At 51.5% G+C, this 27,645-nt stretch overlaps 1 long non-coding RNA gene across 1 annotated transcript; it reads left to right on the top strand.

Annotated features, from left to right (window-relative positions):
• Window positions 1–88: 88 nt before the first annotated feature.
• On the top strand, window positions 89–26,134 carry LOC114116173 (uncharacterized). Its single transcript, XR_003590200.3, has 2 exons — window positions 89–12,645; window positions 16,677–26,134. It is a non-coding gene; the product is annotated as an uncharacterized LOC114116173 (long non-coding RNA).
• Window positions 26,135–27,645: the final 1,511 nt, after the last annotated feature.

The raw sequence follows: 27,645 nt of genomic DNA, 5'->3' as shown, positions 1-27,645 counted from the left end.
GCGGGCGGCCGGGTCCGACCGCCGCGCCGGGGGCGGGCCGCGCCGGGGGCGGAGGCGGGTCCCGGATTCAGACGGGCGGGCCGGGTTTAGGTGGTACCGGCTTCGGACCGACGGTCCCGTGTCGGATGGGCGGGCCGGGTTCAGACGGTACCGGGTTGGGACCGGCGGTAGCAGGTCCGACCGGGGTTGTGGGTGGGCGGGGTTCGGAGGGACAGTACCAGGTCCGATCGGGGGGCCGGGTTCGAACGGTACTGGGTTCAGACGGGCTGGCTGGGTCCATATGCTGATGTGTTGGGTCGGCCGGCCTCGGGGTCGGGCTCGTGGGTGGAGTTCGGATGGACGGTACCGGGTCCTCCGGGCGGGCCGGGTTCGGCCAGACGTGCTGGGCTGTCGAGGCCCCGTGGCCAGGACGCGCGGAGCCCCTCTGCGCGCTGACCACACGGGCCCCGCAGCGCCCGACCAGGCCAGCCCCGGGGTGACCCTGTCCGCCCCGCCCGGGGCTGGGCCCCCTCGTCCGTGTTTGTCCCGCTGTGTCCGGGTCACGTGTGGACCGGAACACCCGTCCTCTCCTAGCACAGGCTTCCAGTTACGGGGCGGGGGGTCCCCCGAGGTGCCCCCGCGGGGGGATGCTGCCGGTCCACTGCGCGGGCGCCTCTCAGGCTCCCGGTGTCCGCGCAGACCCCACATTCATTTCAGTAGCAAGCTTTGTCCATTTTAGGAATGTTTATTTCATTAGGGGTTTTTTAATTGCCTCTTCCTCGTGCCCCCCCCCCTTAAAAAAAAAAAACAAAACTGGCTGCAGAACACCTGTCAGCAGACAGATCTCCGTGCTGCGCTCGGCCAGGTAAAACCAGCCTCCTGCCTTATCTGTGATGTGTGGGAACAAAAAGCCCTCCTCTCTGAAATACCGCGCCAAGTGATGAAAACAGCGAGCCGCGTTTGACACAGCCTTTTTATTTGTGCCATTACTTTGTCTTTTGCAGCGTGGAGACGGTTCTCCTCTCCACCAATTGGATTTCTTCTTTTCTGGGAAAGATGAGAATTCTATCATCCCTGCTGGGTTTTGTCTTCAGCCCTCTTTTCTGCAGCACTGGTACAGTTCAGCTTCATAAGGAGGCTTTTCAGCAGAGAAGCCTGCGGTGTTGAACCAGTGCCACGGGGGGATGAATTCTTCAATACATCTCTGGCCTCCTTTCTCGAAATTAAAGTGTGGTGACTTGCAGGAAAGCATATGCGTATAAACAGCACATCCCTGTTCCGACATTCTGCTCCTTTATGCCTGTTAGTTCCTGTGCTTCTTGATAGACTCAAGTCGTTTTCTGTTTTGAGATTTTGTTTTTTTGTTTGTTTGTTGTGGTGAACATCACAGTATCCATCCAGTTCAGAGCTGTCCAGCTAGGTTGCACGCATGCCATGTGGGTCATCAGCTATATTGTCAGCTGAATTCTAACAGTAAGAGCTTTATTCCTGACGATGCTGTTAGCAAGGATCACTTGGCTGTTAGAGAAAAAAATAAATGCGTTTGCAAAGCTGGCAGTTAGGTTGCTGATGTCTGAAATAAGTACACGTGGAAAATTTAGTATTGCTGGAAAATAAAAATGAGCTCCCTGCAGTGCTGTTTTTGTAATAAAAATATAAAGCATACATGAAATGCATACAGTTTGATGCAGAGAAGGCTCTGAATCAAAGCTCATTATTACCATTTTTTGACTCATTAAAAATCCCCATTGGTGTTATGAGTGTATGAGCATATAGCTCCTCTGTCCATGTAATTCTCCAGGCAAGAATACTGGAGTGGGTTGCCATTTCCTTCTCCAGGGGATCTTCCTGACCCAGGGATCAAACCCGCATTTTCTGCTTTGGCAGGAGACTTCTTTACTGTCTGAGCCACCGCGTAAGCCCGTACCATTCATAGGCGGGCCCAACCAATGTGAGCTTCTTGACAAAGGTTTAAAAGCAAGGTGAAACTCACAGAGTACCTATGATTCTTAAATTGTGTGTGTGCACGTGTGTGTGTGTGTGTGTGCGCGCGTGTGTGGGTGTGTGTGGGCCCAGCCAATGAGAGTTTCTTAACAAAGGTTTAAAAGCGAGGTAAAACCCATAGAATACCTATGATTCTTAAATAGTGTGTGTGTGTGTGTGTGTGTGTGTGTGTGTGTGTGAGTCGCTCAGTCGTGTCAGACTCTTTGCAGCCCCATGGACGATAGCCTGTTGGTCTCCGTCCGTGGGCTCTTCCAGGCAAGAATGCTGGAGTGGGTTGTCGTTTCCTTCTCCAGGGGATCTTCCTGAACCAGGGACTGAACCCTGGTCTCCTGCATTGCAGGCAGATTCTTTACGGTTTGAGCTACAGGGAAGTTCTTAAATCATGAAGATCCCTATCTATTTAGGGTGAAAACTTAAAGGTAACAAATTCTTCTACTGGCTGTTATTATTCAAGGCCCAAGAAAATGTGCTGAGCCATATGTTGATTTTGATGCCACATTATAAGAATAATAAGTAGGCATGCCATCCATCCTCTGTTCTCGTTGCACTGCTGAATTCTGATACATTTTGGAAATCATATATGAGTGCTATTCAAGAGATGCTATATGAAAATTAAGTCGTGTGGGGTTTATAATTAATCCTGCCATGTAGGTAAGAACTGAGGTATGGAATGAGAGCCCAGACTGAAGGCAAACAACTCTGCACTGGATGAGGGTGAAAAGATTTTTTAATCTGAGTCTATTTTTTAAAATTAATTTTCCAATTTATATATTTACCTTTTGGTTTCCTTTTTAAGTATTATTTTTAGCTACATTTTAAGAAAATTAAGAGCTCCAGTTTAAGTCAACACTGACCTACCAATAATTCTAAATATCTGTAAAACAAATTACATAAAACCTTGCGATGTCATATCTTATATAAGGACAAATAAATAATGATAATTTTAAATTTCTGGTTAAGCTTTGAACATTTAGAAGTATTTTTTGAAGCATTATGAAAACCATGTTCTGAGACCAACCAAACGAAATGAATTTATTCCTGCCCCAGTTTTCACAGGCTCTGGAAAATAGAAAATGCCAGGGAGAAGATCAGGAGCTTAATCCACCTCAGAAGAAAAAAAATGATACAAATATATTAACTATGTATAACTATATCAACTATATTTAGTGACCTATGGGTCATTTTCTAGCCACCGATAGATTTCGTATTTCAGTAAATTAACCAAATTTAAAATATTTCATCCTGTAATCGTACTAAGCATCGTATAAGCTTTTTCTTGTATATATCAATTCAGAGGATTATCTTTAAACGAAAAGTAAAGGGGTATAATAAAGGTTCAAATAGGAGAATTTCTAGGGTAGACCACCTTCCTCAGTAGGCTAAAGTAAGTGAAAGTTAATTTAGTTTGCTAATCTAAAAGTTAAGTAACCAAACTTCCTTTGCCTAACCCATGGCTAGGAAGGTCAGTGTGGTTAATTCAGTTTTAAAAAAGAAAAAAAATTCCAGAGGATTAGGTCTCAAGAAATAAAAGTAGCCTATGTGTTAACTTTACTGGGTAAATGGAGAAATATATACTTACACTTGAAAGAAATATACTTTATACTCTCTTCATTATATGCCAATGTTCCTGATATTTAGTTAAATTTTAGATTACGTAGATTTCAAAGAAAGCAGAGCCATAAAAAGCCCCTAAAAAGAGAATTTAACCTTACTTATTTAAAAATATGTATATATACATATATATGTTACTAACTGTTCTCTAGCATTTTATAAACTAAAGATAATGCTGGAAAAAAAACATCTATTTATCTAAAACAGATAAATAAGATATTTACACTGAGTGTAAAGAAAATGGCCCGTGTGTGTGTGTGTGTCTGTGTCTGAGTGTATGTTAGATTATGTCTGTGTGTGTGTGTCTGAGTGTCTGTGTGTATCTGTTCGATGTGTGTTGGGTAGACGGAGAATTTACCGCGTGGACACTGCTCGCTCCCCCTCCTGATGTGCTATGGAGTGATGCCGTGCGGTTGCCCCCGTGACCAGGCCTGTCTTGCAGTTCCTGACTCTGCGCCCTCTCCCAGCGCTGAGTGCAGCACAGAGCTCTGCACACGGAGGGTGGCGGACCCTCAGCCGGACTGCCGAGTGTGGCACGCTGTGGGCCGCAAACACAGCGTCCACAGCTGCCGGCCAGCTCCCCCGGGCCAGCACCTGAGCAAGGGGCCTTCACGAGGCAGGGTCCTGAGCCTGGAGGTCTGGGAAGCTTTCCATCAGCTTTTCCCTATTCTCGTGACCACAGTCCCAAACGGTGGAGCTGGATGAGGAGAATGCCTCATTCCTAAAATTGAGCTCTTGAGCGCCTGAGCAGCTTCTGTAGGCGTCTGTCACCTGACTGTCACTGATACAACAAAGCAAAAGAAAATGTAGGAGACCTTATGGAAACCAGGTTCTGTGATGAGCTGAAAGTGAGAGCCCTCAGGCTCCAGAAGATCCAGAGTGTCAGGAGAAAGACCGGTGACTTAGACCTAAGAAGGCAAATGGTGCAGAAACATTAACAGTTACTCTCTGTGTCTCGCCGTGTTCTGCTAGAAAGCAGGTATTTATATATTGCATACATATACACACACATATATATAATACTTATGGATATAAATATATAAACTTTCATATGTTATATATAATTGTATGATATATGCTGAGATATGGAATATGTATGATGTTTTCTGGAAAACATACATTTGTTTGTTATTTTTTATTGAAGTTTCCCTGGATATACTTCCCTGGGCTTCGCCCGTGGCTTAGGAGTAAGGAATCCGCCTGTGGTGCAGGAGACACAGGAGATGCAGGTTCGATCCTTGAGTGGGGAAGATTCCCCTGGAGGAGGGCACGGCAACCCACTGCAGTGTACTTGCCTGGAGAATCTGCATGGACAGAGGAGCCTGGCGGGCTCCAGTCCGTGGGGTCGCCGAAGAGTCTGACATGACTGAGCGACTAAGCTACAGATACGCTGTTGCGTGTTAGTGGTGCCACGTGGGGTCTGTCCTCTTTCTTCTCTCGGTCTGACATCTCTCGCTGCGCCATGTCGCTGCGAATGGCGTCACTTCGTTCTTTTCGGGTCTGAGTAGCAGTCCGTGTGTGTAGGCACTGCCTCTTTTATCCATTCACCTGTCGATGGGCATTTAGATCGTCTCCGTGTCTTGGCTGTTGAGAGCCGTGCTGCTGTGAACATACGAGTGCGTGCATCTCTTTGAATCATAGTTTTCTCTGGGCATATCCCCAGGGGTGGGGTTGCTGGATCGGATGGTAACTCGCGTTTTCTGAGGACCCTCCATACTGTTTTCCCCAGTGGCTGCACCAGCTTTCATCCCCCTCAGCAGTGTAGGACGGTGCCCTTTCCTCCACACCCTCTCCAGCACTTGTTATTTGTAGACTTTTTGGTGATGGCCATTCAGGCTGGTGTGAGATGGTACCTCCTTGTAGTTTTAGTTTGCATTTCTCTAATAATTAGTGATGTTGAGCATCTTTTCATGTGCCTGCTGGCCATCTACATGTTTTCTTTGGAGAAATGTCCATTAAGGTCTTCTGCCCATTTTTCAATTGAGTTTGTTTTTTTGGTTGAGTGGGATGAGCTGTTTGTATATTTTGAAGAGTCAGCCCTTGCCTGTCATATCATTTGCAAATATTTTCTCTTATTCCATCGGTCTCTTTGGCTTTTTTTTTTAATTGTTGGAAAACATTTTAAAATGCAAACTCCCATTAAATTGTATTTCAACAAATAGAAGCATACCAAATGAAGGGAATGCATATTATTAAGGCTTTAGCAGCTTCCCTGGTGGCTCAGAAGGTCAAGAATCTGCCTGCTATGCAGGAGACCTGAGTTCAATCCCTGGGTTGGGAAGATTCCCCTGGAGGAGGGCATGGCAACCCACTGCAGTGTGCTCACCTGGAAAATCCCCATAGACAGAGGGGCCTGACGGGCTGCACTCCATGGGGTTGCAGGGAGTCAGACACTACTTAGCAGCTGAGCACAGTACAAACACAGCAGCAAAAATAAGATAAACCGAGGCAGAAAGTAGCCTGTAGCCTGCCAGGTTCCTCTGTCCACGGACGCCGGGAAGCTCTTCCTCACCCACCAGCGTCTCTGGAAACCAGAAACCCCGAATCACAGGTGTTTGCTTGTGCAGCACAACTTAAGCGAGGCTCTGCGGACGTTTGCAGTGATTCCGAGAAGTGGAAGGCTTGGGTCAGCTTCTGTTGTGATGGTGTTACAGGTCTATGCTCAGAGACTCCAACTCTGATTATACACGAGTGATGGGTGAAAAATAAAGAGAAAAGGTAAGTTTAGAGCTCACTTGAGACCACGTGGGCATCATTGCAGATCAGCGTCTGGACAGAGGTGCACAGCTGTGAGAGGGGCCTGAGGAACCTACCTGCTGGACCTGGGGGCCTGAGGAAGTGGATCTGCCAGGAGCTGGGCTCCAGTCAAGTCGGGGACTCCAGAGCACGCCCCGGGAGGAGAGGAGCCTTGACACATCCTCCGGCCTAGAACCAAGCTGAGCCCTGCAGTGGCTGCCTCTGGGAGACCTCCCGTCCGGAACGCACTCCAGGAGGAGGAACGCACTCCAGGAGGAGCGCCCTGTGTGGGCCAGGGCAAGGCCAGAGAGAGGGGTGAGCGGAGAGGCGCCAAGAGACCAAGGGAGATGGCCCCCGACCTGGGGTGAGCCGACCGACCCAACATGCCAAGGCCCACGTGTAGACCAGCTGCTAAAGGACCATCAGAAGCAGCAATCTAAAGATGAGCTCACTCTAGGAAAAGTAGAACATTCTAGAAAAAGTTTTAAGTGTTTGGGAACCTTTTTTAAAAACATTGTTTATTTACTTGGCTGAACCAGGTCTTAGTTTTGTCCTGGGGGATTGGGATTGAACCCACGGCCCCTGCCCCGAGAGCTTGGAGTCTCAGCCGCTGGGCCACCAGGGAAGTCCCGATATCTGCGAAACTTAAGGGAATATATGATAAAGTAACATCCACAAAGAACGCAAAGAAAGAAAGCAACGTATTTATAAAGAACCAAACAGATTCTAGAAACCGTCCATGTGGGCGTTGCCGTAAAAAACCACCAAAGGAGGAAGACAAGTGCTGGGAAGCAGGTCTGGAAAGCAGAATGGGAAGAAAGAGGCTCCTAAATGTAAGCGTCTGTGAGCCTCGGGTTGGCTGGTGGAGTTCAGTCTCACCAGCACTCCAGGGGACAGAGGAAACGAAGAGCAGCCGGAAACACTGGGGAGTTTCCAGAATGGGGAAAATGAGCCTCCAGGTTAGAAGAGTTTCAGACAGGGAGCAGGTACAAAGCAGTGGAGCTACAGGGCAAAGGTCAAGGTGGAAACGGACTAGAAGCAGAGGGAAAAGGGCAGGATCAAAGACGACCCAGACGACAGGTCCCGGGTTTGGGGGAGCAAACCGCCCCTGAGGACTCGCGCTGCTGGCCACCGGCCCCTCCTCTGCGTTCTGCACGCGCTCTGCGGTCACGCCGTTTCCAGTTCCTCACTCAGGCGTGTGGGCGCGTGTCTGCAGCGGCCCCGCTAAGACGGAGCTGTTGCACACCGTCCAAGTCACAGAGAGAGCTGTCTTTGGAGCTGCATCATCACCAAAGCGTTAGCTGGGAAGCTTTGTTTTTCAGCTGCTTCTTACAGAAGCTTCAGTGAGACACACCGGAGTCGTAAGAAGGCGCTCTTCTCCCGTCCCCGTGACCCAGCTCCAGCGATTACCACAAGCCTGCTTCATGGACCCTCTGCCCTCTTCCCTCATCCCCAGATGATTTCAAAACAAGAACCAAAAAATAAACCAGAAAACTAGACGTACTGATTCATTACTATCTTAGATGTATTAATATCTTAGAAGACAAGGACTATTAAATATTAAAATACATCAGTTCAGTCACTCAGTCATGTCCGACTCTTTGCAACCTCACGCCAGGCCTCCCTGTCCATCACCATCTCCCGGAGCTTGCTCAAACTCATGTCCATCGAGTTGGTGATGCCGTCCAACCATCTCATCTTCTGTCATCCCCTTCTCCTCGAACCTTCAATCTTTCCCAGCATCAGGGTCTTTTCCAGTGAGTCAGTTCTTCGCATCAGGTGGCCAAAGTACTGCAGTTTCAGCTTCAGCATCAGTCCTTCCAATGAATATTCAGGACTGATCTCCTTTAGGATGGACTGGTTGGATCTCCTTGCAGTCCAAGGGACTCTCAAGAGTCTTCTCTAACACCACAGTTCAAAAGCATCAATTCTTCTGTGCTCAGCCTTCTTTATGGTCCAACTCTCACCTCCAAACATGACTACTAGAAAAACCATAGCTTTGACTAGACTGACCTTTGTTGCCAAAGTAATTAAAATACATATTCCCCTAATATTATTGTCATACTGTGAAACTGGACAGTCATTCCTTAAAGTCATCAGCTATCAACTCAGTGTTCACATCTCAGAGGATTTCTGAAACCGCTGTTTCCTCTGCCTGATTCCAGACGAAGAATCAAAATGCAGGGCTAGTACACGCTTCTGAGAGTCAGGTCAGATCATCACTGGCTCAGGGGACCACTGAGGTCCTTTCTGACCTTGAGACTGTGACTTTCCCAATGTCACACAGCTGCAGTGACGCCTCTTCCTTCTCCTGGGTGAAGCCGGCTCCCTTGTATCACTGAACTGGCCTGGAAACGGTTTTATGCCTGTGATCAGAGGTGCTAGATTGAGAAGGTTGTTGGGGAAAGTCAAGCCCTCAAGTGTGAGGTCCATCTCCAAGTCATTGGATAGCAGACAGGGTCCTGGTAGCTCTCCTGAGGCGCAGTTTCCTCAGTGAACAGTAAACTTCATGATGGCAATGACCCCAACAACCCGTCTGACAGAGCTGATCACAAGCTTTAAGTTAAAGGTAAGCATGAGAATGCGTTCTCCAAGTGCCTATGGCTGTAGGAACATCTTCGTTTTACTTTTGAACGCTGGCATGTGAGTGTTCAGTCCCGTCCACTCTTTGGGACCCCATGGACTGTAACCCACCAGGCTCCCCTGTCCATGGGACTCTCTAGGCAAGACTACTGGAGGGGGTTGCCATTTCCTTCTCCAGGGGATCTTCCCCACCTGGGGATGGAATTCGCATCTCCTGCACTGCAGACTCTTTACCCACGGAGCCACCTGGGAAGGCCACTGAATGAATGTTGGTCCTGCAGGGTGTTAAAAAGGTACACGAAGAGAAGGAAAGTCTAGGGAAAAACTAAATGTTTTTTTAAACAGACTTGGATGGAAGTGAAACAGTACAGAAGTATTCATGCTTATGTGTGTGGAGAAAAAAAATCATTAAATTTTAACTGTATGCAAATTGAATTATTAAAAGACACTACATTAGCAGTTCCGTTTGCAGAGTATTGAAGCAAGCCTTGGGAGGGTTTCAAACACAGCATGTGTGAGAGCTGACTGTATTGTCCTTGTTTGGGCAGTGGTTCCCTGGGATTTTTGCACTGCAACACTGCAGTCGGAATATACCGTACATGTCTAAGCTCTGCATCCTAGACGTGGGGGAGAGCAAGTGTGTGCTCACCCTCTCCTGAGTCCCTCAGCCACCTTTCCAGCTGGGCTCCACGTGCGGGATTCGGGGTGCCTCGCTGCCCACCCCCCACCACCCGGCACAGGCCTCCTGGGAAAGCCTGGCTCAGGGGCGTGTCCCTCTGGCCTCAGGGGCGTGTCCCTCTGGCTCGGGGGCGTGTCCCTCTGGCCTCAGGGGCGTGTCCCTCTGGCCTCAGGGCCCTGCCTGCCTTCTGCTCCTCCCTACCCGGCTCCCAGCCTTATAGCTCTGGTTATAATTCTCCCCACCTGACAGGTCCTTCACACACCCTTTCTCCAGGCCAGACCGTCTCCATCTTCCCAACACACTGCTCTGATCATATCTCTGTCCGCACCAGTAAAACCAAGTCATCCAAGTTGACCCAGCCCAGTTCCTTTTTTTAGCTCAGTTCCTACTGTCTCACGTGTGCGTTCCAGGCAGGTTGTCCCTGACTCCATCTTACAAATGCCCTCTGCCCCGTACCTGCCAGCTTCACTCATCCCTCCAGGGGAAGGCCCCCTTCAGACCCACCGCTGGGGACCCTCACCGACCCCCTTAGACCTTAGCACCAAGGACTGGCTTCTGTTTTCCTCTCTCAAACACACAGAACGTCACCTTACATGTGTGAGGTCAGGCAGCTCACAGTGAAACGGTGTAAAGTGTGTCTCTTCTGGGAGGAGGGGCCCGTGACTGACCGTCCAGCCCTGTTTGCCCTGCAGTGACTTAGTCCACGTGGGAATGAAGGCTCCATAAAGCCAAGCGGCCGTCTCAGCCCCAGCTGACCCTGCAGGGTTCCTGAGCCCCACGGTGGGTTTGAATACGGCAGTTTAGGGCCCTTATTACCAGGGCACAGCCTGGCCTGTCTGCAGAACAGTTGTCGACTTCGAGTCACAGGTGGACGTGCCCCTCCCACCGGAAGCGATCCCCCACCCACCAGGCTTCGGGGCCCCTTCTCCTGAGCTCCGTTGCTCAGTTTGTGGACATAACCTGGGGTGACCCTCTCTGAATGTCAAACTGCCCTTGGCTACTAATGCCCCCGAAGCCTCTTTCTTTTCAAAGTTTCTTTTTGACCCGTGGACCTTTTTAAAGTCTTTATTGAGTCTGTTACACTATTACCTCTGTTTCATGTTTTGTATTTTTAATAGTCAAAAGGGACAATAGTTTTATTCATTTAAAAAGATTGTTACTTGCTTATACATCGATGTGGACCAAAAATCAAAACTATTTACAAAGGTATTGTAAGTCGTCTTATTTCTCTTTTCCACATCTGACCCCCATTTCATGTAAGTAAACTATTTTTTCATTCGTTTCCTTTGTACTTCGAGGGTGTTTGTGCGCATATGATTAAATTGCGTTCTCTACTGCTGCTAAGTCACTTCAGTCGTGTCCGACTCTGTGTGACTCCATATCCCCTGTTCTGCCCCGTGTGGTTTTCATGTAACAGTGTATACTCTCGCTAGTTCTGCATCAATACATGGTTTCTGTTTTTTGGACCTTGAGTCATGTGGGGTCTCAGCTTCCCAACCAGGGATGGAACCTGCACCCCCTGCGCTGGAAGGTGAAGTTCTAATCACCTGACCGCCAGGGAAGTCCCCCGGACTGTTTTCTGAAAGCCAGTTTTCTAGTCTGAATATTTGACACGATGCCTCTGAAGCGTGACGGATAAATGAACTGCACTTCTGCGGTGACACCGACGCAGGGCTCCCTAGACGGAGAACCTTTCCACCGACATTGTTTTCTCTTCTTGGTATAGGAAATGCACAACCCTAAACTAATCCCAGAGGGTAAGATTTTATTTTTATTTTTCTGCAATTTATAGAATAATTACAAGACTGAACAGATAAATTTTTCTACCCAGTAATTTTACCAGTTTGATTTCTTCTAAATAAGGCACAGATATTTATTTTTTAAGGTAGTTAACAAGGCAAACGGTCGCTATAAATAATTTGATAGCATTATTACACAATACTATTCTTATATTTCTAAAGAATTTTTAGATTGATTTTTATATAAATCTATAAAAAATCAATTTTAAAAAGCCAATTATGTATCAGAAAAGTTCAAAATCATAGACTGAAAAAGTTTAGTTGTTAATATAATGTCTACAATTACCTTTGACCTGAGTGAGTATCTAACTGCTTTGAAATGTGGGACAATTTTTGGTTTCAAGGGTTTTCCTTTTTTTCTGGTTTGTTTAATGCATACTGAAATATCAAGGATAGAATGAACAAATATAGAGTAACTCACATTTTAGATAGTTGTTGTTCAGTTCCTCAGACGTGTCCGACTCTTTGCGACCCCATGGACTGTAGCACACCAGGCCTCCCTGTCCATCACCAACTCTCGGAGTTTACTCAAACTCATGTCTGTTGAGTCAGTGATGCCATCCAACCATCTCATCCTCTGTCGTCCCCTTCTCCTCCTGCCTTCAATCTTTCCCAGCATCAGGGTCTTTTCCAGTGAGTTAATTCCTTGCATCAGGTGCCCAAATTATTGGAGTTTCAGCTTCAGCGTCAGTCCTTCCAATGAACACCCAGGGCTGATCTCCTTCAGAATGGACTGGTTGGATCTCCTTGCAGTCCAAGGGACTCTCAAGAGTCTTCTCCAACACCACAGTTCAAAAGCATCAATTCTTCGGTGCTCAGCTTTCTTTATAGTCCAACTCTCACATCCATACATGACTATTGGAAAAACCATAGCTTTGACTATACAGACCTTTGTTGGCAAAGTTATGTCTCTGCTTTTTAATGTGCTGTCTAGCTTTGCCATAGCTTTTCTTCCAAGGAGCAAGCATCTTTTAATTTCATGGCTACAATCACCATCTGCAGTGATTTTGAATCCCAAGAAAATGAAGTCTGTCACTGTTTCCACTGTTTCCCCTTCTATTTGCCGTGAAGTGATGGGACCGGATGCCATGATCTTCGTTTTCTGAATGTTGAGCTTTAAGCCAGCTTTTTCACTCTCCTCTTTCACCTTCATCAGTGAAGTCGCTCAGTCGTGTCCAACTCTTCGTGACCCCATGCCAGGCTCCTTCTGCCAGGCTCTTCCATCCGTGGGATTCTCCAGGCAAGAATATTGGGGTAAGTTGCCATTTCCTTCTCCAAGAGATCTTCCTGACCCAGAGATTGAACCTGGGTCTCCCACATGCAGACAGAAGCTTTACCATCTGAGCCACCAGGAAAGGTAGAAGGAAGTTTTAGATTAGATGGAAGGAGTTTGTTGTTTGGATAGTAAATTCTCCTTATGTGTTAATACATCCTGAGACCATGACTTTTTCACTAGGCTAGCAGAGAGGTCAGGAATACATACATTTCTAACTCAACAGTACCAGGTACTGTGTGGTTTCAGTATTTCTCATGAGAAGCTTGAGTATCGTTAGTGTCTTTTAAAGCATAAATAGCAGTTTATTAGAGAATTTTCTATGGTTGAGTCCTTCTGTTTCCACTGGGATTCTGGAAATGGATTCTTTTTAATAACAAAATTTTTTTCAAGAAGCAATTTTAAATTATAAATTTCTGCACACCATTATTAATTGAAGAAGACAAGATTGCAGTTTGAATTCCAATATATATAGTAAAGTGACAACAAATGATGGGAAACGTTGAGTATCGGGTTGAGAGATCAAAGAGACTCACATTATTAGAGTGGAAGGTGGGTTTTATTGGCATTTTTCAGGAAGTTCAGCAAATTTTTAAAAAATAGTCACTTTATTGAGACATAACTCACATGCTATAAAATTCACCTTTACGAGTGTCCGTCTCAGTGAGTTTTCGTACACTCACAGGGTCGTGCAAACATCACTAGTAATGTCAGAGCATCTTTTCTCCCACAAACCGGTGAGCAGTCAGTCCTCATCCTGCCCAACCCCCACAACCGTAGTAAACACTGACCTGTCTCCACTGATCTGTCTCCACGTCGATGCCTATTCTCGATGTTTCATTTAAAAGGCATCATGCCATATGTGGTCTTTTGTGACTGGCTTCTTTCACTTAGTATGTTTTCAAGGTTTGTCCATGTTGCAGAACAATTTTGTTTTAAAATGAAAAAGGTTACCATACAAATCCTATACGATGATCAAAATATAACCATTACAATAATAGACTTAGTTATTCCTACCCAATGTGTTTTGTACATAAGGTGCTAATATTTATAATGAATTTTATAGATTAAAACATTCTTTAAAAAAATAAATAAATAAAACATTCTTGCCTTAGTTCATTTTGTTGAAAGGGGAAAAGAAAGTTGCAGGGTAATGATGTACAATTAATATTTCTAAAATATATTCTTAGTCAATGAAGAAATCTTCCTAAATTATTAAATATAACTAAAATTGGATAATGTATTTTGAATGATGTAATCATTAAATTGAAAGCTTTCATTAAAAATAGAGGGTAACTTATCTTGCTTTTCTATGCAAATTAAAAATGTGAAACTTCACAGCTAACCTGAGAAGCTTTAATTTGGAAACATTCAGGCCTGAGGTTTTATGAGATGCCGAGATTCTACTCAAGTCTCGAATATTCACAGCACACACGTCTGGGGAGGGGAGGAAATGAAGATTGCAATGGATCACAAGGCAATAGCTTGACTGTGGTGATATTTCTATGGGTGTGTATGTATGTGAAAACTAAAAAAAAAGCATACTCTTTAAATATGTGCAGTTTATTGTATGTCAATTATACCTCAGTAAAGCTGGCAAAAAAGATTCTCCCCTATCGGAAACCCCGGTCATGTCATATGTCTGCTAAATGTTGTGCTCTTGGTCAAAGTGGTTTCCTGTGTGGTTTTCACTTCTTGAAGTAGTTAGGCTTAGGCAAGAATCTGGCTCCTTTTTTTTCCTGATCCTTTTTAAGAAGATTTCATTTTGCAATTTCGCTGCTTTTTTTTTCATGGGCAAATATAGCACAAACAATGTTAGAAGTAAATCAGCAATCAATATTGGAAATAGTACATAACATTTCAACTGTGTAAAATCTTTCTCTGTGTCTAGAAATGAATTATACTCTCTAAATTTAAATATATATTTTGAAAGTGTTGTCTGGTAAGAAATCCCTGCAGAAATGCACACATAATAATGACTTAGAAATTTTGTTTAGAGACCAGATCAAGCTATTGAGAAATATTAATGTAATATTATTGACTTTGCAAGAACAAAATTGCATAATGTGCCCACATTCAGGTGCCACATCCAGTAGCGGGGAAAGTGGCATGGTCTGGAGTCCAGAGCTGGGGGCGGAGTCCCAGAGATGGGGGTGGAGTCCCAGAGCTGAAAGCAATCTCTGTCAGGATATGCCCTGTTTCTGCTACAGCTCTGACTCCCCTGCTGGTATTCCCTCTGTGTTTCATGTTCTGCATATGAAAAACACAGGATGATAGTGCCAGGCTGTGAGGCCTGTTTAAAAGCATTGACGGTAATAGACCTGTCACTGAAAAATCTAGATACTCGGGAAGCTAGGAGGGAAGTTCTGGCGTCTGTGGTATACTGCCTTTTTGTATTACGATTTCTCGCTCGCGTGGAAGGGTGCTGTGCAGCTGTCTGGTAGAGATGAGTGCAGGAGTCAGACCCACTTGCACTGGAATCCTGATGCTTCAACTCCAGCTCTGTGAGCTCGAGCAGCTCGGACGCCTTCCTCGGTGTTTAATTTTTTCTTGTTGTTCACTCGCTAAGTCATGTCCTACACTTTGTGACCCCACGGACTGCAGCATGCCAGGCCTCCCTCTCCATCACCATCTCCTGGAGTTTGCTCAGACTCATGTCCATTGAGAGATGCCATCCAGCCCTCTCATCCTGTGTCGTCCCCTTCTCCTCCTGCCCTCAATCTCTCCCAGCATCAGCGTCTTTTCCAATGAGTTAGTTCTTCACATCAGGTGGCCAAAGTACTGGAGTTTCAGCTTCAGCGTCAGTCCTTCCGATGACTATTCAGGGTTGATTTCCTTTAGGATGGGCTGATTGGATCTCCTTGCGGTGTTTGATTTATGTATCTGTAATAACTGGAAGCAGATTGCCCACCGTCGTGACATGGTTCTCGCACTGATGGAGCACTGATCTTTGTCACAGCCATCTTTCCCAGGATGAAGGCGGAGCAAACAGCCTAGGGGGACGGAGCAGCTCCCTCGAATCTCAAGGGGCAGGGGCAGGTTTTCGCTTCCCTGATGGCTCAGATGGTAAACCGTCAGCCTGCAATATGGGAGACCTGGGTTCGATCCCTGGATCGGGAAGATCCCCTGGAGAAGGAAATAGCAACCCACTCCAATACCCTTGCCTGGAAAGTCCCATGGACGGAGGAGCCTGGTAGGCTACAGTCCATGGGGTCGCAAAGAGTCAGACATGACTGAGCGACTTTCCTTTGTAGTGAACAGTGTCTCCCTCTGGAGTCGGGGGCAGGTTGTTTGCAGCCCATCATAAAAGACTGGGGGACCCTGGGCTAGGAGTTGGTCCCCTGGGACTCAAACCCCCATGGTACTTGCGGGTGGGGGACAGAGGTAGGCGTGGAACTCAGACTGCCTGTTGAGCTGGGAGTAGTGGGCCCTTTGACTCTAAGCTAAGCTTGGAGGCTCCTGTGTTCCACCAGCTTCCCTGGCACCGTGCCAGGCTAACCCTCCAGCTTCCATGGAGGGTGAAGCCTCGCCCGTTCCTCATTGCTGATGCTCACCTTCAGGTTTTTGGGAGGATGGGCGGAAGCACTCGATCACCCTGGCAAATGCCAGTCTCTCAAAGTCATGCTCCCTTCCTCTCTGACACCAAGAGCTTTTTTTCCACTATAAATACTTGTCAACTCATCATTACTTCTTTTAGGTTTCAGTTGATACCCGTAATTAGATTCAAGTTCCATATCCTAATTACACCTCCGGGACACACAGGCAGATGAAAAGGAAGTGCATTTTCCAGCGTTTTTCTCGAAGCTCAAGTCGGCTGTTCAAGTATCTCCGAGGGTAGACTGAACCTTTTTCCCTGTCTGGTGGTACCCGAGTATCTGGCGTCAGGACCTATTTTAAACGTTTTCCATAAAATGTGCACCTTGTACAATACAGCACGTGTGTTTTAAAAAGAAATATGCAAGCAAAGAATGTCCATCACGCATCAATTTTGTCCTGTGTTTCTTGTTGACAGGAAACAGAAGAGGAGGCTATAAATAGATCATGAAAAGAAGAACAAGAGCTGGATCTCATGAAGGTACAAGCTGACTCCCAGGGCTCGCCAGGCACCGCAGCGCGACGCGAGGCGAGCCGTGTCGTGTTCTCGGGGTGGATTCTCCCGAAAGCCTCACAAGCGCTGTGGCGGCTCCCTCTGTTTCTAGTTTCCATTTGAAGACGGGGCGGAGTCCCCCTAACTTCTGTGACTGCACCCTTGCCTGCTGGACCTCTGCCAATACTGGATATTGATTGTTTGTGAGATCACTGCCCTACAAGAGTTCACAGTGTTTGAGAATTCTTGCCAGAGCTTCTCGTAAAGAAATTTCACAGAGAAATCATGAAATATTACACCACGTGATACAGCACTTCTTTGTCAACACACCTCATCGTAACTTCTGTTTAAGGAAAGCATCCAAAAACCACCCGATTGTGCTGAGTTTGGTCCCAGTGGAGGACGTCTTCGTAACGTGCTTCTGGGCAGTTTCCTTTCGAGCCCCTCCCCCAGACCATACACCCGTGAGCCTGATTTGCAGCTTGTTTGTCAGAGAAGATTTCAGTTTCCCTCTTACTCTGGGACACGTTTCTGCCTGCGAGTGCCGTGTTCGCATCTCTGGCCGGTCTGGCTGCAACCGGGCCACGAGCGACACCAACACGAAGCGTGGGGATTGCCGCCTTTGTTGTCTGAGAATGGCGGCGTGACCCACCATCTGGGCGAGAACAGACCAGAAGCGCCCGAGATCGGGGCAGCCTGGGTCAGCCGGACCCCGCCCCGCATGCAGGTGCTGGGCAGACAGCGCCTGTCTTCCCAACGCTCAGTTCTCTAAGCGTGTGCCCCGCTCCGCGTCCTCGGGGTCTCACTGCCCCCCACCCTGGCTGGCTTGTAGAGAGACTAGAGGCAGGATGTTAGGAAGCTCAAGCCCTGGCCTCATGAGGGTCCTCGTGACGTATGGACAATGGAGGAAGGGACTTCGCGGTTCCTAATTCCTGTGACTGCCTGCTCTCAGCCAGCCTCCCCTGCCCTGCTCTGTGCCCCGGGGGGGTGACCTGCCCCACTGTGAACTGCAGACGGCACAGGCTGGAGGGTGGGGGGCAGAGAGAGGGTGGGGTCTCTCTCCCCGCTGCTCCCCAACTTCCTGCCGCCTCGCAGTGGCTTTATCCTCCGGACTCGGCTCTTGCCGAGGGGCCCTCGGGACAGCCGCCCTCTCGGGGTCCAGCATCACTGGTCCGTGCCCTCCAGTCTGGGGCCAACAGGCGGTACCGCCTCCCTTGTTGCTTAGTTCCGAGCGGTCCGGAAGCTCCATCCCCCACCCCACCCTGTATATTGAGATGCATGTCGAGCTACAGTTGGCAAACTTGCGGCTCACCCGTGTAAACACCACGCGGCGGTCAGGGCTCCGTTCGCAGACTCGTGCAGCTGTGACCACCAGCAATTTTAGATCGCTGTCCACAGCCCGGAAGAAATCCCGCGCCACCCCCGCCCCGCGCCTCTGGCCCCCGAGGGAAGCGCTGCACCCCTCTCGTTCTGGGCGTTTCCACCGAGGGGCTCCTCCCCCACCCCCCCTCCCTCCATGTTCGGTGGCCGTGCCCACGTCTGTGCCTCCACAGAACTCTCCTCGGCTGAGCCCTCAGCGGTGTGCCACCCTTCTGGCTGGGAGTGCACCGGCTTGGACTCGCATGCCAGTCCGGTACAAAAAGAAGAAAGAAACAGACTTCCCAGCTCTGGGCATCAGGTGGGCGGCGCCCCTAATAAAGACGTGGAAGCAGAAGGTGCCCGGTTGGAGTCGCCTGATCAGCGACGAGGTGCCTGCCCAGTGGGGGCCACCCTGGTGCTCAGGAGCATAGCATAGCCCCGCGGCTCCGTCCTGAACCCCCACCCTTCGCCCCCAGCCCACACCCCAGCGCAGAGGCCCAGCTCAGACCAGAGGATCCCCGGGAGCGGCCCAGGCTCTCTTTGTTCTTCGCAAGGTGTGAAGACCCCCAACCCCACCCTCCTGCCCCCATCACCCTTCGGACGCCTTTAGCTGCGTCTTCCGACCCCCTTTTCTGGTCCCCATGTCCCCGGCCTGCCCGTCCTCCACCCCACGGCGTGCTGCACCGCAGAAGGCCAGCTCCGGTCCCACAGCAAATGGGACCAAGTTTGCAGAAAGGGGGGTGAAGGGGAGTGAACCGGTGGATGGAGCCGGCGCCTCCTGACAGGCTGGGGCCTCCATGGGCTCTAGCTTCTCCACTGATCCTGGAGTGAGCAGAAGTCTAGATGAGTCCTGGGGGGTCCCGCGCTATGGACAGAAGGAAGAAGGGAAGTCCACCGAGGACACTGGTCGGGAAGACGTGGGAAGCGTTCGGGGAGAGTCAGGGAAGGGCCGCCGGGGTCCCCGGGGGGACCCTGATCCCAGGTTTATCAGTTTCGGAACTCATGGGCGACCAGCAAGGACAGCTGCTGTAGGGAGTCAGGCTTGGGGAGCTTTGTTTCCCTAACAGTTGGGAGGTTGGGAATCAGACTTCAGCTCTGTGGAGTGTGACGGAAAGAGTGGAGGTCGAGTCAGGAAGGGCAAGGTTTTAAGAAGTTTGGTGGCAAAGGCAGCAGAATGGAAGGGCAGAGTCTGATGATTCCCAAGGAGGCGCCGTGGAACACACCCCGATGGCAACGGGGCGCCTCGGAGGAGCGGAGAGCCGAGTGAGGACGCAGAGGACACGGGAGGGGGCGCCTGCCCCACCGCCTCCATTCTGGCCCCACCTCCGTGTGCTGCGTCCCGCGGAGGGGCTGGGGGTCTCTCTAACAGCAGCAGCGCCCCTCAGCTTCAGTGTTCTCTCTTTATCCTGAGCCCGCTCTGTCCTGAACTTCCCTTCACTCTCTCTAATTCCTTAGCCATCACATTTCTTAGCCGACAAGCTGAGCTATGAAATCTATTAAACATACGCAAGAGGTATGAGGAAGAAGAAAAACCGTAGAAAGAGCAAATACAGGATTTTAAGGTCACTGAAGTCTGGAACCATTGACTGTGGGTACGGAGCACCCTCTGCAATTCAATGGCTATAGAAGACATAATTGTCCAAAAATTACTCTCTTAACAAAGGCACGGGATCACACACTTCAGTTCAGTTCAGTCGCTCATTGGTGTCTGACCCTTTGCGACCCCATGAACCGCAGCACGCCAGGCCTCCCTGTCCATCACCAGCTCCCAGAGTTCGCTCAAACTCATGTCCATTGAGTTGGTGATGCCATCCAGCCATCTCATCCTCTGTCATCCCCTTCTCCTCCTGCCCCCAATCCCTCCCAGCATCAGGGTCTTTTCAAATGAGTCAACTCTTCGCATGAGGTGGCCAAAGTATTGGAGTTTCAGCTTCAGCATCAGTCCTTCCAATGAACACCCAGGACTGATCTCCTTTAGGATGGACAGGTTGGATCTCCTTGCAGTCCAAGGGACTCTCAAACTTACAGAAAGGTTGAACTGTTATGTGTTTCAGAATGCAGAAAAAAGGTCTCACACATTGCAGACTGTCTGAAGTGGAAGTGTTAGCCTTTGTCCCGCCCGACCCCCGTCTAGGCTGTCACGAGCCCGGGTTGCACTGGCTCCACCACCCAGCAGCTCCCCGCTGGCCGGCCGGCCGACGCGTGTGATGGGTGCATCTCCGTGCTGCCCACGGCTCGTCCCACCCTCCCTGCAGCCCCCTCCCACCTCGTGTCCACAAGTCTGCCCTCTGTGTCTGCATCGCCACTGCTCCCCTGCAAGCAGGTTCATCTATACCACCTTTCCAGATTCATGCCGTTGCCTGGCAGAGACCAACACCATATTGTAAAGCAGTTATCCCCCAGGAAAAAAATTTGATGCGAAGAGCTGAATCATTTGAAAAGACCCTGATGCTGGGAAAGATTGGGGCAGGAGGAGAAGGGGACGACAGAGGATGAGATGGCTGGATGGCATCACCGACTCGATGGACGTGAGTTTGAGTGAACTCTGGGAGTTGGTGATGGACAGGGAGGTCTGGCGTGCTGTGGTTCATGGGGTCGCAAAGAGTCGGAAGTAACTGAGCAACTGAACTGCACTGAAAAAATCTTGAAAAAGTATCAGCCTTTAAGGGAATAAGTTTCCACTGTTTAGAAAAATAAATCTTGTGAAAGCGTTCAGTCTCTAGTAACGCCCACCAAGTCACGCGTCAGCACCCGGGTGCTCACAGGATGGACCGGTGCTCACAGACGGTGCGGAGGGGCGCAGCGGGTCTGGGCGGTGGGACTGGAGCCTGTGGCCTCGGGGCTCTGGAGCCGCACACCCAGTCCCACAGGCCACCAGCCTCCCAGGCTGGACCCTCAGGTGTCCCCTGAGCTGTCCGAGGCCCTCTTTTCAAGAAAAAAGAAGAAAAGTTTTTAATGGATGACTCCTTGCCGACTTGAATAACTTGAAACTTGGTTCAGTTTGTTACCAGATTAAACTTAAGTGTTTCAGGCAAATGTATCCAACCTTAGGAGCTCTGCCTTTAAGCTTTCCTCTGTAGACCAGTAGGTATGAAGAGCAAGATTGGCAGCTCGGATCCCTGCCCTGACAAGGAGCCTCCAGCGCAGCTACGCCGCCTTTGAGGGATCCTCTCTGACGCCCCCCGGAACTGTCTTCCTCTTCTCGGCTTTTCTCACTGTGGCTTCTCAGGTGTGTCTTCTGGGCTAGAATATAAATGTTCCCAGAGCATAAATGTCGCCACCTGCTTGCCCCCTTCCCTCTGTCACAGGGGCTTCGTGACCCTCCGTGTGCTCTGGGTGTCTAGTTAATGGTCAGAGACGCGATCGATTGACCTGCAGAGCCTGGCTGAAACCAAGAAAGCCAGCCTGTTTAGAGCGGCAGCGTCCGTCTCCGACAGTCGGCACACTGCTTTGCTCTGTCTCACCAGTAGCTGACGGAGACGTCTGCACTGAATCAGGAGATGAGCTTGCTGGTGGGATGCGGAGGCGTGATGGAGGCGGCTACGTGGCCAGCGCAGCACTCAGCAGGGCCCCGAGAGCCTCCCTGGGGTTGCCCTGCCTCCCCAGACGCCCCTGGGGTCGCTGAGGGGCACAGGAACCGTACCCCAGCTCCCTAGGCCGCCAGACGGCGTCAGAGAGGGCTGGCCCCCTTCTCCCACCGTCTGCTCTTGTCTGCTGTGCGCAGCCGAGACAGCCTCACCTCCGTCACAAAGGGAAATGTGAAAGAGTGGAAGCTACAGGCAGAATGTGAATCACCGAGACTCAGTGTCGCTCATTCCAGAGATGGGGAAAATCTGGTTATTGATCTGACCCATTCTCCTCAAAAACAAATTCACACGTTGAGCAGTTCGGACAAATGAAGGGTGAAAGAATCATACCCAGTACTCAGAACCTGGCTGAAGAAACTGTCTCCAATTTTGGAGACCTTCAGGGCCATGGGCAAGATTTGACTTCTGTTTCTCTTGGCTGCTGAAAACCACTTAACGTCTGGAGGTTCCCTTTGACCTAAGAAGGCTTTCCGTCTTCATCCATAAGGGGGATGGTTTATTTATTCGTCGGTCCTACACTTTTCTGGAGCTCTCCCCTGAGGGCTAAGCCCCGCGTTCGGCCCCGCACGCGTGTTCCGGAGCATGGGCGCCTGTGCCCGCTCAGGTCAGGACCCGTGGTGCAGCCGCGGGCACCGCTCCTGTTTCCACCTCAGAGTCAGAGGTTCGGGCGCGCAGGCTGGAGTTGTGGTCAGACGTGTGCTCCCCCCGGGACCGCGTCCCCTCAGCGGGCCTGGTGTAGAGACGGCCCCAGCCGGGATGACCATCAGCCCTCCAAGAGGTGGTCAGAGGGCTGGCTTTCAGCAGCGGGCAGAGCTCCCGGGTCAGTGGCCCTTGTCAGGCATGCGGTGAAGGCCCCATTCTTCCCGACACCCCCAGCCCCCATCCCCCCTGAGCCTCCGTTCCCTGGTCCCTGGGGACCCCACCCTGCCCCCCGCCCCCATCCCCCGTGAGCCTCCATCCACTGCCCCCCAGGTCCCCATCTGCTGCCCCCTGACCCCCATCCCCCCTGAGCTTCCATCCACTGCCCCCCGGGGTCTCCACCACTGCCCCCCCGATTCCCATCCCCTGAGCCTCCATCCCCTGGTCCCCGGGGACCCCACCACTGCCCCCTGGCCCCCATCCCCCCTGAGCCTCCATCTACTGCCCCCCGGGGTCTCCACCGCTGCCCCCCTGATTCTTGTCCCCTGAGCCTCCATCCCCTGGTCCCCGGGGTCCCCACCGCTGCCCCCTGATTCTTGTCCCCTGAGCCTCTGTCCCCTGGTCCCCGGGGACCCCACCGCTGCCCCCCTGATTCTCGTCCCCTGAGCCTCTGTCCCCTGGTCCCCAGGGACCCCACCGCTGCCCCCTGATTCTCGTCCCCTGAGCCTCTGTCCCTGGTCCCCAGGGACCCCACCGCTGCCCCCTGATTCTCGTCCCTGAGCCTCTGTCCCTGGTCCCCAGGGACCCCACCGCTGCCCCTGATTCTCATCCCCTGAGCCTCTGTCCCCTGATCCCCGGGGACCCCACCGCTGCCCCCCTGATTCTCGTCCCCTGAGCCTCTGTCCCCTGGTCCCCAGGGACCCCACCGCTGCCCCCTGATTCTCATCCCCTGAGCCTCTGTCCCCTGGTCCCCAGGGACCCCACCGCTGCCCCCTGGTTGCCATCCCCCCGAGCCTCCGTCTGCTGCCCCCTGGGGTCCCCACCGCTGCCCCCTGATTCTTGTCCCCTGAGCCTCTGTCCCCTGGTCCCCGGGGACCCCACCGCTGCCCCCCTGATTCTCGTCCCCTGAGCCTCTGTCCCCTGGTCCCCAGGGACCCCACCGCTGCCCCCTGATTCTCGTCCCCTGAGCCTCTGTCCCCTGGTCCCCAGGGACCCCACCGCTGCCCCCTGATTCTCGTCCCCTGAGCCTCTGTCCCCTGGTCCCCAGGGACCCCACCGCTGCCCCTGATTCTCATCCCCTGAGCCTCTGTCCCCTGATCCCCGGGGACCCCACCGCTGCCCCCCTGATTCTCGTCCCCTGAGCCTCTGTCCCCTGGTCCCCAGGGACCCCACCGCTGCCCCCTGGTTGCCATCCCCCCGAGCCTCCGTCTGCTGCCCCCTGGGGTCCCCACCGCTGCCCCCTGATTCTCGTCCCCTGAGCCTCTGTCTCCTGGTCCCCGGGGACCCCACCGCTGCCCCCCTGATTCTCGTCCCCTGAGCCTCTGTCCCCTGGTCCCCAGGGACCCCACTGCTGCCCCCTGGTCACCATCCCCCCTGAGCCTCCGTCCGCTGCCCCCTGGTCGCCATCCCCCCGAGCCTCCGTCCGCCGCCCCCGGGTCCCTGGGAGGGGCGGCCAGGGGTGCAACTCCTCCCCAGCTCCACTCTGGCCCATCTCACCACTGCCCACTGTTCTCAGGGATTTAAATATTAATGCTAAGTCACAGGCCCTTCTTTAGTTAAGAAAACGAAGTTTCACCGGAGTTGTTGCCACCAGGTCGAGGGGGGCGGAGAAGATGGAAAACAGAGTGGGAGAGCCCTGTGCTGAGAGACGGTGGGCAGACGCACATTAAGCGCCCACTGTTTACCCCTCGTTGGTGTTCGTTCCATCCTCCGGGACAGCAGGGCTGTGGGTGCTCGGGGACCAGGCCATCACAGCCTGTGAGGGGCAGGGCCTTCGGGCTGCGGGCGGGAGCAGGGTGGCCGTCCTGAGCCCCGGCGGGCAGAGGAGACCGCCAGCTGGAGCTGCACGCTCCAGTGAACATTCAGGCCTGATTTCCTTTAGGATGGGCTGGTTGGATCTCCTTGCTGTCCAAGGGATGATACTCAGCATCTAACCTTTGGGAACTTGAGCCAAAACCCCAACAAGAGGGCTGCTTAGAGATTCTGAGACATTGGAGGTGAGGAGGGCTTTGGTCATGTTCTTATCAAAAATTGCTCTGAGAGGAAAGGAGGCTGTGGCCTCAGACGGGGCCATGAAGCACGGATGTTGTTACAGCGCTCAGGCGCGTTTCTTTTCAAAGGGCCGAGGGGGATACATCAGACACGCACCTTTGCCAGCGGGCTGCAGGCCCGGGGCCGGCAGGAAGGGACGGACGCAGGACGCTTTGTTTTCCTGGGGTTTTGCATTTTAAGGATGTGGCTTCAGCCATCTGACTGCCCTGAGGAGGGCAGCCCTGCGGAGAGCCCTGAAGACGGGCCGGCATGCCTGCGGGGCCTTCTGATCCGTGTGACAGTTCTCACTCCTTACGGAAGTAATGACGCACGGAAAAGTGTCCTTAAATCCGCAGCGTGGTGGGGTTCACAGGCCCGGCACACCTCCCTGGTCAGGGAAGACTCAGCAACACCCTTGGACCACAGCGCCTCCTCAGCCATTTCCAGGCTCTGTCACCCCAGCAAGCCCTCCCCCTCCCCCTCCCTGCCAGCCCTCCCCTCCCCCTTCCCTGCCTCCCCTCCCCCTCCCTCTACCCTCCCGATTCCCTGCTTGCCCTCCTACTCCCCTCCCCGCCTACCCTCCCCTCCCCCTTCCCTGCCTGCCCCCATCCCCCACAATCCCAACCACGGGGCAGACTTCTGAAAGCTTTTTTTGTCTTGTTATTTTTCTGTATTTTTCGCTAGTTTTTTTCAGGTCTTAGTTAATTTTATTTTTAAAATTTTCTTACCTTTTTTGGAATTCACTTATTTCTAATTGAGGGATGATTGCTCTATCACATACTGTATTGATTTCTGCCGCACATCAACATGAACCGGCCATAGGTAGACACAAGCCCCCCTCGTGAACCCCCCCCTTGCTGCCCATCTAGGGTGTCGCAGAGACCAGACCTGTGCCCCTGGCCCCCAGCAGGTGCCCCTGGCTGTGTGGTGCTCTATGTGTTTCCACGCTGTTCTCTGCACGCAGCCCACCCCTCCTTCGTCCACTGGGCCCAGAAGCCTTCTCTGTGTCCACGTCGCCTTCACGGTGTGTGTGCTGAGTCGCTGCAGTCCTGTCCAGCTCTTTGTGACCCTGTGGACTGTAGCCCGCCAGGCTCCTCTGTCCATGGGGTTCTCCAGGCAAGAACACTGGAGTGGGGTGCCATGCCCTCCTCCAGGGCATCTTCCCGACCCAGGGATCGAACCTGCATTTCCGACATCGGCAGGTGATTTCTTCACTGCTGAGCCACCAGGGAAGCTCATACTTTATTGTTAGGGTGCTTTTTTAATTTGCATTTAGCAGTCTAGAATCTAAGCACACAAGTCCTTTTATAAAACATTTTATTTCTATTCATTTACATCTTTATACAATTCATTGAGTTTACCAGTAAGAAAGTTGCATTTTTCTTCAATTATGTTGTAATTCAGATGCTTAATGAACTATAGGGGCATTGCTTTTATAATTGTAAATTGATGAGGTTTGATTACAATTTGCTTTAAGCGGGTGTGAAAGTAGATAATCACGGGTGAAGCAGGTATTCATTAAATCAAGCCATTTCACAATCATGAAAATTGTCTAGTTGAGGCTTCTCATTTGTGGGCGTGCGAGAGGGTGAGGGGGTCTGGCTGAGTGCTGAGCCCCCTCCGTCCTGCCCGATGCTTCTCCAGTGTCTCCTGGGCATCCCGGGCACACTGCTGTGCCAGGATGAGGGGCCTGGCTGTGCTTCAGACCCTGAGCCCAGGGCTGGGCTCCTGCTCCCCTCAGACCGCCCTAACTCACCACGGCCTGACCGGCCCCGAACTCCAGACAGGGGAGGGCCTGCCCTGGCCGCCGGCTGCACCTGAGTGGTCTCGTTGTTGATTCTGGCCATCGGCAGGACCTCCCGGAAACGTTCAGGGAGACCTGCTGTGCCTCCTGGGAGCAGCCGGCACACTGGGTCCCCGGGATGAGGACCAGAACGCTCCCTGATCCTCCCTGATCCTCCCCCCTCGCCTTCATCACTGTCGGGGGTTCGACTTCCTGCCGGAGGAAAAAGGGCCCTGGGACGCTGGCCTCCATGCTTCCATCCACAGCCCACCAGTGCGAAGCACGCGCACCCTTCACAATTACGATTTAAGAGAATCAGACAGGATGAAAACACGGAACAAAATGCATTTAAGGGGCGACCCCTCTGACGTGGGTGAGTGGCAGAGAGCGTGGAGCCTGGAGCTCGGCCGGCCGTGGCCTCTGACTGAGCAGCCGGGCACCTGCTTTGAGCCCATCTCCGCAGGAGGGGCGTTTACCGACATACCACGTGCTGAAGGTTCCAGCCTGTGTCCTTAGTTACCTCAGTTCTCTCCTTCAAAACACACTATTTTAGGAGGTTTAAAATCGAAGCATTAAAAAGGAAAATTAAATTCCATGTAAATAGAAAAAAAATCACTGCCAGGATTAGGTTAAATGCCACACAATCACGTGCCCACCCTCATGAAACACTGAGAAACTGCCCCCCAGTATGGCCGCAGGTCACCAGCTGCTCTGGGGGGAGCTGCCCGGAGGTGGGACGGGCCTGCCGTCCGAGGCTTCAGTCTGGAAAGAGGCTGTCTCATCCGTGAGCTGTAATAACGGGCGGAGAAGCGTATGTGTACACAGAGATACACGCTTATCCTGAGCATCCGTGGCATATATAGGTCAGCTATGTACCAAGTTACAGATTCTGCCTTGATTTCTGATTTGTGTTGAATTTATTCTCACCTCAGGAAGACTCTGGAACCACTAGAACCCAGCAGAGAACAGGGCGAGACATTGGGTCGGGGGATGTCCGGGGCCGAGGTGGCCTGCGGGCGACATGGGAAGGGATGTGGGAGAAGCAGGTGGGGCTTGGGCAGGTGGCTGGGAGAGCTCACGGGCACAGGCCCCACTCGGCAATGAGAACACACGCTTATCCGAGTTCAGGTGACCTGCTGGGGCCCGTGGAACTGGAGCGCGGGCAGCCCAGGCCGGCCCTCGGCCTGCTGGAGGGTCCCACTCAGCACGGCCCCTGCACACACCTGCTGGGAGGTGAGGGCGTCAGCACCTCGGTTTGGAAGACCCTGGTCCACTG

This window comes from Ovis aries, chromosome 8, assembly GCF_016772045.2.
Source record: "Ovis aries strain OAR_USU_Benz2616 breed Rambouillet chromosome 8, ARS-UI_Ramb_v3.0, whole genome shotgun sequence".
In the NCBI taxonomy this organism is placed as follows: Eukaryota; Metazoa; Chordata; class Mammalia; order Artiodactyla; family Bovidae; genus Ovis; species Ovis aries.
This window is presented reverse-complemented; position numbering and strand designations above follow the sequence as displayed.